Here is a 14,137-nt window from a genome sequence, read left to right on the forward strand (position 1 = left end):
AGATACAACAGGTGTTTAAAATCAAGCGTATGGTTATCCAGTCACATTTTTGAAGATGTGAAGAGTCTAGTATGGAAGAACTTGCGCAAAACCAAGTCATGAACCCCATTCAGCACTTTTTGAATGAATTTGAACAAGCTGAGCTTCCTATTTATGTCCATGGTTTTGAATTTAAATGTTCAACTAGTACACATGAGAGGGATGTTCAGGTGTCCACATACTTTTGACCAAGTAGTGTATCTTTATCTAAACACACCTACTTTTCCTGCTCTGAATTCTGTCTTTTTACTTAGTATTAATGCTTTTTGGCTCAAGCACTTGTTCATGTGTTGCTTAAACTTCTGACTGTCAAACATTTTTCTGCATGACTCTTTCTCTCTTTCTCTCGTGCTGTGTATTTGGCTGGGTAACGTATGTTAGGATGAGGCCATGTGTAGGAGAAATGCAGGCTCTCCACTGCTCTCCTCTCTGCTCATGTTATTGCTGCCAGTGTTCATGTGCTGTCTCGGGTCAGTCCATCTCTCTATCTCCCTCTCTCTCTATTTATTTTATTTATTTATTGGTTTACTTATTTATATCGATCTATCTGTCTTGTCTGCCAAATTAGAAGTAAATTCACTAAACACTTGTCACTTTTGTTTGTTGTATTTCGTCGTATTCAGGTCTCCGCAAATTTGCTTAAACAGCCGCTATCTGCAATGATTTAGCTCTGCACTTTGGCCATTTCAATTGTCTTTTTTTCTTTTCAAGCACACCTTTCAATGGAAATTTCTTTCATTACCTGAATTCCTTTAGTGAATCAACTGCTAAAACAGCACTGGCAGTTTGTGCAAGTACACAAGGCTATCAACAGGCACATTTCTGTCCTTTATGTCTACATGTTCCATTCTCATTTTTCTATTTTTTTTTTTTATTATTATTATTTGTTTCTGTATAATTCAGATTAATGTCTTTCTCTCATGCATTTAATTTTGCATGAGTCAAACTAATGAGCTTAGCTGTTGCTTCTTACAGCTTCTTAAACTGCTGATGTAACTCTTACGCTTGACTAATTCACCAACTGCAATTAATCAATTATCAACAGCATATCACAGTATATTTAATCATTAATTTACTTTTTTTTTTTAAATAAATAAAAATAAAGCTTTTAGATTGATTGTAGTGGGATAAATGTTTTATGATGTGTTCACATAATATCACAATTACTGTAATTAATCATATATAGTATGCTAAATATAATTTTTCTGCTGCTATATGTGTGTGTGTGTTTAAAACTATGAGTTTAATTATGCAAAAGGAAATTATGGAAAAAAAACCATGTAGTAAATAAAAACTTTGTAGTCATTGATTATAATATTGAGACCGTATGAGATATGTATATGTTTTAATATTTTTCAAAATATTTTTTCAGTCAGTCGATTAATATCACAATCAAATATAATACATATATAATCTCTATATTTAAAACATTATGTAAAGAATATGCATAAGGTAATTATGGAAACAGAAACAAAATAAATTATGGTCATTGATAATAATAGCCAATACATATTTCTATGTATTTAATATTTTGCAATCAACTTTTATTGGCTATTGTCTATGGAGAAAATCAATGGGATTTTTTTCCTCTGGAATCCTAATTTTGTGCTTTTATTACAAGTTTGCAAAGGCATAAAGTTTTACTTCACATTATTACGGTAATTCCCACACTACGGTACTTAGTTCCCCAGCAGACTTATTGGCTTTCTCTTGTTGGCATGGCAACAGGAACAGAACGAGGATTGCGGTGGAGCGTCGGGTCTGAGTCCATCAATCATGTCCATGGTCATTCTGCAGCTGCCGTTGCTCTGGCTTCTGATTGGACGAGGACACTGCCTCTCGTGACCTCAGCATGGAGATGCCACACCCCCTCAACGATGCCAAAACGTACCAGATCCAGCTGCACATTTGATCGTTCATCCGGACTCCCACGCTACAGCCCAGCACATGGAGGGAGAGGCTCTGACCCAGGAAGTACAAAACCCAAGCCGCGATCACTCACAGCCTTTAAGGTCAAAGTAGGTCGAAGATGATATATGAGCAACGACCTTTGACATTTGACCTGTGAGGTCAGACTCTCTGTCCACATGAGCGACGGGGTGGGCAGACCTTGACACTTCATCGTCACTTCCTGTCTTTAAAATGAAAAAAAAAAAGATCCAGTAACAACACTGCCAACCAAAGTTTCGCCCTTTATCAGTGTGATGCCTTCAACATATTTACACGGCTAATTCCTCCGTATTAAAAACTGTTTATATGTGACTTTTATGGCCTCGTCACGTCACATCTTTAATGGACCCCTCCGGGTCGGGTCAAAATTCAGCCTTGTTTGTGGTCTGCAGCTCATTACTGAAAAAAAAGGACAAATGAGCTTGTGACCCAATGCAAAAGTCTCTTGTTTTTCCCAGTGGTCTCCACCTCTGTGCCTCGGGAATATCGGTTTCATTTCTGACCGCTGTTTCGAGTGAACAATCCCTCCCTCCATTAGTCCGCGGGTACCCGTATTTGCTATCACACGGTGATTTTTATCTGCCCATAGTGCATTTCAAACATGCACTGCTGCCAAACGTTACCCTGTGTGTGGTCTTGCTGTACTTTGCACTTGATGCCAAGCAGGTCGTGTGGCCAAACAGCCCTTTGGTTCTTATTTAGGGCTTTTTAAATGACAGCCGATTCACAAAAGCTCGCAAGTTTATGCGTCCTGGTTGTGAATATGAAGAGAAAACCCCGCTGTTGCATGTGTGTGTTTTTTTTCTTTTTTGGTGCATTACTGGTTTATTTTAGATTAAGTTATTTTAAATGAGCAAATAGTTTTCTGCTGTATGTTTAATGTCGAGTTTTATGTGCTATATTTAATGTATGTGTGGATATGCAGATGCTAAAGGGTGAAAGGCGTTTATGACATAGTTGCTCTTTCCCACACTTTAATATCATCTGGAGAACTCAAAAAGGTGGGAAGAAAATGATCTAATGTTTACAGATATTTTGAGACACTCAAGAGTTTTTATAAGAAATGTTGCCCCTGGTTGTGCTGTCACTGGTGTGTCATTTTTCACTTTAATGTCAGAGGCAGAGCTCTGTCAGCCTTTCTTTCCTGTCAATGTGCCTTGATGTGAATGGATTCAGATAAAAATAAGTGAATGAATATCACAATGTGCAATCTGACCCTGATCACTCTGCAGAAAAATGCAAAATATCGTCATTCTGATCTGACCAAAATGAACCTTCTGTCTCTTTAAGAGAACCTTACTGGATCTTTGTGGCTCAGTGAAATCTGGGCCATTTATGAAATAATTAAGACTTTGAGAAGAGACAAGAATAATTACGGAAGCCCTGAACTACTCACAAAATGTTTTTAAAATGTCACGTTTTTAAAATGTTTTTCAGCTTTATATTTGTTTATAATAATAATATATTTTATTTGAATTACTTTGGTTTATTTATTTTGTTATTATTATTGCCACTACTTCTACTGATACTTTGTTTAAATTAAATATAAAAATATGAAATATATAGTAAAAGTAGGTGAGATTTATAGAGAAAAAATTCATGGGGGGATGTGACTCCAATTATAAATGATTACTTGTTACATGTTATGTCTGTGAAAAAGCAAAGCAAATTTGTTTTGGTTTTCTATTCAGTCATTAAGTAATGCTCAGTTATTCAGCATTCAGTTCTTTTTCAGTTAACCAAGTTATTTTTATTTTGAAGCGAATTTTATTTTATTCAATATTGTATTGATTATGAATTATGATTAATTAAAAGCAAACAGATGGCTTCTGCAAGTTATTAATGGCTGCTGAACCTTATTTGCATTGGTTTTGGCTTAGAGTATACATGTACAAAGTCGTTTGGGTCTCTGTCAGCACTGATTACCATCATTGTGTTCTTTCTAATTTTAGAAGCGTAGACAAACAGGAAATTAAAAGACATGAAGACACACAACATCAAATCCGGGATGGAAAGTGAATTCTAGTGAGCAACATCACTGCTAGTTCATGCATCATTTCATCCGTACACAGGAAACGGTTTTGGTAATGCACCTGAAAACAACATGATTGGACTTTGTGGATATGGCTTGCGTTGAAAAGCCATTCTTCTCGAAATCTTTCCGTGATTCATCGCTGTAATCAGACAAGCATTCTAGAAGTGATGTGCATTAAATCAGTGTATGATCAAAAATGACCATAAACGTAGTTAATTGGCTGTGTCAAAATTAGAAATGATTGAAAACCTCTCCAGTTCCAGACCGTTAACTCGACGAATTACGATCGGCTTCTGTGTGTGTGATGTTACATTTGCCTCTGTAGATGCTGGAGTGTGTAAAGTAACAGATTACAGCTCTGTTCAGAATAGCATACTACTACTATATTCGCTGTATGTATACTATAGGCAGTATGCAAATTTTCAATATACAAATACAAAATTCCCAGAAGACCAACTATTTTTGCTAAGATATGCAGTATTCAACAGCACACTCACTGCATGGAATACTGTATCCCACAATGCAATGCACCCGACTTGACCTTTGTTTTTTAGCAAACTGACTGCAAAAATTTACACATTTATGCAAATTAAACATTCTGTTTCCCATGCGATGATGTCACAATGTAGCATTCTACTGTTTGGAATGTTTAGAGTGGTATAATATCTACTATTTTTTAAAGCGGCAGAACATATGCGCAGTATTCAGTATATACTGTAGTATGCTAAAATTCCATTCTGGACACACAGTCTAAAGGCGGATAAAATCCATTCATTTCTATAGGAATCTGTGTGATCTTGAGCATCGCATGCGGACGGATGCAAATTTTGCAAATTTGCCATCTTCGCCAACAAAAGGCTGCTTGCTTTGAAAGTGACTTTTGTGTGAGCTGTGCTTCATTCATCGCTACACTATTGACAAAGGACCTTTTTTTGCGAAATCTCGCTGAAATTCTCACCTTAGCATTCACTGCCTTTTTCTTTTTCTGAAGCGAGACGTATCCCGATCCTGACGATCCAAGCCTAACCTTAACCTTAAATGTCAAAACTGATTTGGGACCAGTATTTGAAAGCATTAAGGGTCTCCAGCTTCTGACAGAAATTGTTTACTGGATACCGTAATAGAGGTGAAAGTGTTTTCTAGAATATCAAAAAGACAGATGTTTAGGGGAAATATGAGATCAATTCATATTATTCCTTGGAAAATACTGAATTAGATTTAGCAACTTAATTCTTCAGACAAACCGGGACGAAGAAAGGCTTTCGTTTAACTTCCTGTAGACTGAGCTCAGATGCGGTCACCTCAGGAACAGAACATTGCAAAATGGATTTAGAAAGGGGTTTTGTAGCTGGCGTTTTGGTTCTCTGTCTTGTGGTCAGTGTGGGTTTTGATCTCTGGAACTGTCCGATAGTGTGCAGCGTGTTTTAAGTGGTCAGTCAGATCCTGCTGCCTCCACTTGCCTCCCGGCTGGCTGTCAGTCTGCCTCGGTCAGGGTTTTGGAGGACATATCCGTGGGCTTATTTTCAGTCCCCCTTAATTGTACAGTCATCCAGTGGTTCGCATCTGGTTTTGCTTCAGGAACCAGATTTTAAGTGGTGACCCTAATAATACCAAACATAACCTGCATTTAATGTAGTCTGGGTTGTATTTTTTTTTTCCACCATGCATAATTTTGAGGATTTTGAACAATTTGAAATGACTGTGTCATCGGCCTAATTTGGTTAAATAGCTTCTATTAAAACGACAAATTAAATTACGCCAAGGTATTTTGATGTCAACTACAAAATATATAGGAAGTGTTTTCTCCTTCCTTTTAAAAGCTTATATTTAGACATACAGTCTCTTAAATGTGGCATAATGTATTTTTTTTAAATAATTCATTTCAATTAAATTGAATGAATTTGAGTTTTATTTATTTATTTTATTTGTTTGTTTTTTTTGCTAGAATTTTTTATGTTTTTTGGATGAATGATCAACACCAAGGTATACAACAGTACAACCAACTGTATGTTCATCCCTCACAGCATTGTTTTCCTTCACATAAAATTAAATATGGCATTGACCTTAAGGTCCATGCAAGATTATATGCTCAATAGGATTTTATTATTTGTGTTTAGCATTGTTTTTCTGCGGTCCGTGAGCCTCAGAACACTGACGACCGCTGATTTACGCATAAGACTTTTGTGATTCTTGATTTGCCTGATTCAGACAGTCTGTATATTTGTTTAAAAAATATATATTAATTCATTTAAAAAGTAAAAATAATGATCTACGGCAGAAATTAGGTAAAAAGCCAACTGTTTGTAATCCTGGAACTGTCTAAAATTCATGTTCAAGTATATTCAGAATAAAAACTTTATCATCAATGTGAGTGTTGCTGTGTCCTTTGCTTTGACTGTTTTGACCATGACAGATTTCTGTTTTTCTTCTTTTCCAAAATCACTGTATTTGTCCTGGTGCCAAAACATTTTCCCCCATGTATGTCGGAGGGAAGTTGGAGTCTGCAGTTTCTCTGCTCTCATATGACATTCTTCTGTCATCAGCGAGGACTCGGACCGAGCCAACCACAACACAGCCTGCAAATCTCTGTAAGCCATCGATATTTTCACACAATGTTATCTGACTGCCATCGCTTTTCTATTACCCTATCGCTGTATGCGCTCACTCGCTCTGCTTGTTTTACCCTGATTTGACATTGAAGGCCTCAGTAGCGTTTCACCTTGAGTTTGAATGTGAAACCAGCAGCATGCAGATATACAGGGTTGTTCCTGCATTTATTGCCGATATTAAATGGTCTCCTTCTGCGATGTGTGATATACTATGAGACCGTTAAAGCTCATGGTACTTCAGTGCTCCGGGACATTTCAAATAAGTTCATTTACAGTCCCCACAGTGTTTTTGTTTAATGAAAGGCCCGTTTATATTTGCGAAACAGCTGGGAGAAACCTTAAAAGGACACGTAGGATATAAAATTACATATTTTACAAACTGGAGGGAGGAAATAAGCTGTAATATTAACGGCTGAGGCATTATTAAAGCTGTCCGTCTTCTAATGCTGCCTGCTTAAAGGGAGACATGTAAAATAGTTTGTGGACCGTAAAGCAGTATCGTAAATATTTGATTGTGGATCAGAATTGGTGTGAAAAGTGGTGTCGGTGAGATGGAGATCAAAATATTGTCTGGTCCTCAGCAGTCTTGGCATTATATTCTGCATCTCATAAGTTACTTTGCTTACTAATGTGATTCATATCGCAAATATGTATTTGTCTCATGAGAGGTGCCAAATTTGGAGAATGATTTCAAAATCAACATGAAATCACCATGGGCCTTATTGATACACGTTCATGCGTCATTGTGAATGATTCATCCGTGTATGATCTTTCAACAAATGTGTGTTTTCGTTAACCAATAGCCAATTAGCAAGAATTGTTTTAGGCTAACATTGTAGGTCATTTCCAAAAGTTTACCAAGAGTTAGCAAAGCAGTTTAATGCCAGGTTCCAGCAATATAGCAAATATAATACAAATTTAAATATAAATTTGCTGTCCGATTTTCAGAGTTACATGCATGTGGCCAATTGTAAATGCAATGTGCATATTCATAGGGACTCCTCAGAAATGCTCTCGAGGTTTAATGTAATTTAATTAATGAAATTTATTTTATTTAATTCAGTATTTTATTTGATGTATAAATTAAATGTTATTTATCTATAAATTCATAAATAAAATTTTAATTTGCTGCCTGGCATTAGCAAAATCATGGATGGAAAAATAGTAGAACGAATTTAAATGTGATTTGCAGATTCACATTTATGTGGCCAATTGTAAACGCAATGTGCATTACCATAGGAATTCCTCAGAAATGCTCTCAAAATTTTAATTAAATTGGATTTAATTACATTTTTAATTCAATGTTTAATTTAAAATGAATTACATTTTTCAAATTCATTTTATTTTTTATTTAATTCAACATTAATTAGCAAAATCATGAATGTAAACAGTAGAATGGATTTATATGTCGTTTGCGGAGTCACATTTACATGGCCATTTGTAATGTGTATATCCAATCGGATAGCAGTCTGTTTGATAATGACGCATAACGTGTAAATAGGATCACAGGGTAAATATCCTTGTACTGTTCCTACAATTATTTGTTTGGTGACAGAGCCTCTGTGGTTGTTAAAAGCTGCTTTGAATAATTGAGTTATTAATTTTTTTTTGACATTCTTACTCTACAAAGCCTTGTTTCACAATGCACTGTAGACATGGTGGCTCTCGAATGGAACGTGTCCTTATGTTTTTCCTCCCTTGTCACCACGTCGACCCTGAACTCATAAACAAAAGTGGACAGTGCACAGTAAAAATTAAACATGCTCACTGTGCACATATTTCAACTGGACATAATTCATAAGTGCCATCCATAGCCATGTTCTATCTCCGACAACAACATGGTTTAGTTGTTTGTATTATAATTTAATTACATTTTTAATTCAATGTTTAATTTAAAATGAATTACATTTTTCAAATTCATTTTTATTTTTGATTTAATTCAACATTAATTAGCAAAATCATGAATGTAAACAGTAGAATGGATTTATATGTCGTTTGCGGAGTCACATTTACATGGCCATTTGTAATGTGTATATCCAATCGGATAGCAGTCTGTTTGATAATGACGCATAAAGTGTAAATAGGATCACAGGGTAAATATCCTTGTACTGTTCCTACAATTATTTGTTTGGTGACAGAGCCTCTGTGGTTGTTAAAAGCTGCTTTGAATAATTGAGTTATTAATTTTTTTTTGACATTCTTACTCTACAAGGCCTTGTTTCACAATGCACTGTAGACATGGTGGCTCTCGAATGGAACGTGTCCTTATGTTTTTCCTCCCTTGTCACCACGTCGACACTGAACTCATAAACAAAAGTGGACAGTGCACAGTAAAAATTAAACATGCTCACTGTGCACATATTTCAACTGGACATAATTCATAAGTGCCATCCATAGCCATGTTCTATCTCCGACAACAACATGGTTTAGTTGTTTGTATTAAAACAGCATGTTTCCTATCTAAACATTCTAGCTGTTGCACATTCGATGTGCATTTTTAAGTAAGGCTGCATTACAGAGTCCAAAACATCTTAGTGGTTGCAGCCAAATCAGACTGACTAGCATGCAAGAACACCATGTCTGACTGTGGCGCTTTGCTCCAGCAGAGATATTAGCCTAAAGTGTATTTTCTAAAGGTTGAAGTTGGTCTCTTGGTATTTGTGGGGACTAAAAAAGTAGCAAAGGACCAAACCTCAAGATTCTTGACTGAACTCATAAACAAAAGTGGACAGTGCACAGTAAAAATTAAACATGCTCACTGTGCACATATTTCAACTGGACATAATTCACAAGTGCCATCCATCGCCATGTTCTATCTCCGACAACAACATGGTTTAGTTGTTTGTATTAAAACAGCATGTTTCCTATCTAAACATTCTAGCTGTTGCACATTCGATGTGCATTTTTAAGTAAGGCTGCATAACAGAGTCCAAAACATCTTAGTGGTCGCAGCCAAATCTAACAATCTAGTTGAACTGAATTGAAAATGAGTGGTAAAGTTCAGGTTGTGTGCTTCCTGTCACATTTGTCACACTTCTGTCTTCATTGTAACCCTAACCCACTGCAAACTAAAACTGATTGAACTTGAATCCATCACGGTGCATCATTTATTTTCTACATTGTGTTTTTCATTTTTTTTATACAGTAGCTCAATATTAGTCTACTTATTATTACAAAAATCATCAACCTAATTTCCAGAACTTATGTATTGTTTCTGCAACAGGTGTTCATTTAATGGTAATTAATCAAATTGAAAAATAATAGTTTGCTTGTAAATTCATGTGCATAATCAATACGTTCGTTAAGGTTTTTCGTTTTGAAAATATGGCAAGTGCCAATGAAATATAAAATATATCAGGTTGCAAATTGCAGAATGTGTTGCGGTTATGAGAGAAATCAGTCGAAATCAATGTTAATTTAAGAATGTACGTTATTTCAGAGTTTCAAAGTAACTGTGCATGACTGTTAATAATCACTTTTTAAAAATGTGAAAATGTGTTCGCTTTCCTTGCGGTATTGACATTTTCAGACTGTTGTGGAAATTAGATTTTTAAGGAGTTGGGAAAATACAGGTTAGATGTTAAATAGATGCCAATAAATGTTTTTAACTTAATGCTCATAAACACTAACTTTGTTGTTAATTCCTAAAAGGAACTTTGTTGAGGAGGTCTTTAATAAATGTCACGTTTGCAATGTTTGAAACCAGCATTTCGTGAGAATCACCCATGAGCTGGCTAGTACACATGCACAACAACTTCCAGGTGCTGTAAACAATTTTTCTGTTCTGTAGTCATTTCTAGCGGAAAACCACTACAATCAAGAATGTTTAGATGCCAAGTCTTTCTTCTGGGTGGGTCGTTGGAAATAAAAGGATTGCTTTTTAGATATTCTTCTTATTCATGCCCACTCCCCTACACACACATGCATGGTTCATACCAGCAGCTGTAAACTCCACAGACCCCCTGAACTGTGTGACTGACTCACCTGCGACTCATTTGAGCCACGCGTTCTGAAAGCGGGAGTCTGGTAGCGCTCTTGCTTTTCATGTCCTTTCATGTCCAGCTGTCTGTTGTGAAAGTGATTTGGCCGCCGCACGCAGCACAGCCAAACACAATAACTTCTCACAGATGTGTGTAATGTCCGGCTGAACCCCACCACAAAGCCAAAGAGAGGGGAAGCAAAGTTTTCAACCATCACTGAAACTACAGATGCTTTAATGCTACATAAAGGCTGTCTCAAAACTTGTGTGCTGGCTATATAATTGCTAATGGCCACCAACTGAGCAAAACATAAAATTTATGTACATTAGCTTGTAGCTAAGTTAACAATTTGTTATGCACATTATTGGCTGAAATGATACGTGTATCAATTCCACCAATTAGTTTCAGTAGTTTGTATTCATTTTCAGTTCATAATCAGTATTTGCCTATGCAATAAAGAATTATCATATTCCTTTACTGTAGTGTTACACTTTACTCTGCATTATACTTTGAATATCATGACACATCAGTGTCTAAAAGATCATAGGCTGAATTCACAATAGCATATTAGCATGCTTAACTTCATTTTTCTTCTATATGAAGATAATAGTTTGAAATATGTTAGTGTGCTTGTTCCACATTCAGCCATAGTTTTGCCACTGTTGCAAAAACTCATGGCAATAGTACATCCTCATACTTTTTGCTGATGCATTTTGCTCATATTTTGACTAAAATAGTTTCTCAGAAGGTAGTGTAGTCCTCAGATTCTGACACTAGCATGTAGCTAAGCTAACGATTTTATAAGCGCAATATTGCTTGAAATTATACACATCAGTTTGACCAGTTAGTTTTAGTATTTCATATAAATTTTCAGAACTCAATCAAATCTATTCATAATCAGAATTCCCTGAGCTCTATCCGCCACCTTGTCTATGCTAAGATATGCTAATAATACCATGGTAATGAAAGATTATCGTATTCATATACTTTATGGTATTATTAAGATATTGTACTTCAGAGAATACATATGGTACTTCAATGATACATGTCTAAAAAAAACATGTGCTGTGTTCTAAATGCTATAATATCACACTACTATTACTATTTCTGCAATATCCAGTATGTATACTGTGTATAGAATGCACATTTTCTGTATGCATGGAATACCCGGATGATCTATTTGCCAGAATCTGCTAAATGTAACTCAAGTACACTGAAGTCAGTACAGAAGCTGTGTTTGAAATGGCATACCATACAACTACTACTATATTGCAGTATACTATGTGTATACTGTGAATAGTATGTGAATTTTCTGTATGAATGGAATTCCTGGATTACCTGCTACATTTGCTGAAATCTGATATATGCATCTGAATACACTGCATGGGATACTGTTTCCCACAATGCAACGCGCTCCATGTGATGTTTCATCTTCAAACGTGTGAATGAACTGGAGGCGGGGAATAGTAATTATAAATGTAACACTTTTTTTTGTGCATATGAGGCGGCATCCATTTAATAATATTAATAAAATATGATAATTTACACTCCGTATGTTATTGCATACTGTTTTATAATGTACTACAGTACTGAAGTATAAATATCTGCCACCTAACTACTATTTACACTTAGCATATTGCTAAAAAATACTGCTATTTTAGTGCAAACAGAATTTATCATTATTTGCACTTAGTGTAACTAGAATATATCGCTTTTTCCACTTAGTGTAACTGCCAAATAGAAAATAATATTGTTCAGTTAAAGACAGCTCAGTGTTGATTCAGTTCTGTTCAATATGTATAAAGTTCATTAATTATGAAATTAGTTCAACTAGGCAATGTAGCATTGTTTACTAGTATGAACCCTTATTAACAAGACTTTGTAAAAAGAACGGTTAGCACATTTATTTGTAAGGTAACAGCCTCGACAGCTGTGCTGAATTTTTGTCCAGTGTCTGTCATGAGACAACACTGTAGCATACTATTATTTGTTGCTCTTTGCATACTGTTTCACACACATTCTTTAAAAAAAATAGTAGGCAGTATGCTCTGTGTACTGGGCAGTAAGCAGTAAGCTACTGTGCCATTCCGAGCACAGCCATGGCCTAAATTCGGAATAGCATACTAGCATGCTAATCTTACTATTTCTGCTAGCAGCTTTCTATAAGTCATTGTGGCAAATTTGCATGACTAGCTGAACTCTATGCGAAACCTGCATTGGGGAATCACATGAAATTCCTGTTCCTGTAAATTCTGGTGAAATTACTAGATTTCACCTTTGAAAATTTGTTAAACAATGCTAATTGTTACCCTTCTATTATACTTCTTTGCTGGTGCATTGTGCTCAAATTTTGACCAAAGTGTGGTCTCTCGGAAGGTCGTTTGTGTGTGTATGCAGCTCTTCTGTTGGGATCTGCAGGTGTGGGATGGAGTCTGTGCAGAATCAGCATTTCTGAACACAACCTCTTGACTCACAATAACACAATGTGTTTTGTAGCAGGAAGCAGTGATTGTGATAATGATCTTGTGACATGATACGGTTATTAAAAGTGCCTGCATGATGTGAGATGCCCAGCAGCTGCCTGAGTGTTTAATCTCTCCGTGGTTTATGTTTCAGCTGAGGAGTCACTCTGCTCTGGGGATGGTTTATTAATGCACACAAATGCTCTTTTATCCTGGTTCAAGTTTTGCATCTCAGTGGCATCTTCACTTGGTGTTCAAGCAACTGGATTCAGTGTGTGTGGCAGATGGAGCACTGCTGTATGAGTGTTTTCTGTGTCCTTGTCTGCGTCACTCTGGTCTTTGCCCACACTGGATTTAGCTGACCCAGTGCTACACCCAAAAAATGTCATTTGGACCTTTTGTGTACTAAGGATTCCAGACAGACCTGGACTGATAAAGTCATAACAGAAGGAGGAAGAAAACAGAAGTCTGGAATCAGTTTCCTCATTTGGATGACAACTTCTCTTGTCGAAAGACCAGCCCAAAAACATGGTTTATCACTAAAGAAGGTTCTCAAACACTGACCTAGTCCTGCAAGACTTCTCCTCCAGACTTTAAATGGTAATTTCCCACTTTCTAGGGTTTATTTCCCAAAGTATTAAGGGAGAGGAACATCTGTTGGTCTTCATCATCCATCCAAGTTCCAATCCCAACAAAAGTCCAGGTATGCAGTGTAGAAAAAGAGGCTCTTTGGAGCTCACATTTTACTTGCTGGGGTTGCTTGTTTACCTTGACCCCTTACATCACACCTTGGCAATAGAGCCCAGATACATTATGCAGAGATTAGCAACTAACATTAGCATTATTTGCTGAGGAAAAGACAAACAAGAGGATCGCTGAGACCACCAGACTTGGGACAACAGGACTTGCCTTCAACACTGTGCCTTCATTGCACATTTTGGGCCTTAAAATACAGTTTAACTAAAATAACATGTAGGTTCTGACAAATCTTAAAATAAAATGTTGACCATTGTAATGTTGGCTTTTAACAAACTATTTTAAATGGAAATCCTACAGTATATT

The 14,137-nt window shown here is 36.3% G+C and overlaps 1 long non-coding RNA gene across 1 annotated transcript; it reads left to right on the forward strand.

Annotated features, from left to right (window-relative positions):
- Window positions 1–405: 405 nt before the first annotated feature.
- Window positions 406–3,164, forward strand: LOC107557313 (uncharacterized). The gene is made up of 2 exons (XR_001605381.1): window positions 406–509; window positions 1,768–3,164. It is a non-coding gene; the product is annotated as an uncharacterized lncRNA (long non-coding RNA).
- The last annotated feature ends 10,973 nt before the right edge of the window (window positions 3,165–14,137 follow it).

Source organism: Sinocyclocheilus grahami, unplaced genomic scaffold (assembly GCF_001515645.1).
Source record: "Sinocyclocheilus grahami isolate Dianchi unplaced genomic scaffold, SAMN03320097.WGS_v1.1 scaffold597.1, whole genome shotgun sequence".
Classification (NCBI taxonomy): Eukaryota; Metazoa; Chordata; class Actinopteri; order Cypriniformes; family Cyprinidae; genus Sinocyclocheilus; species Sinocyclocheilus grahami.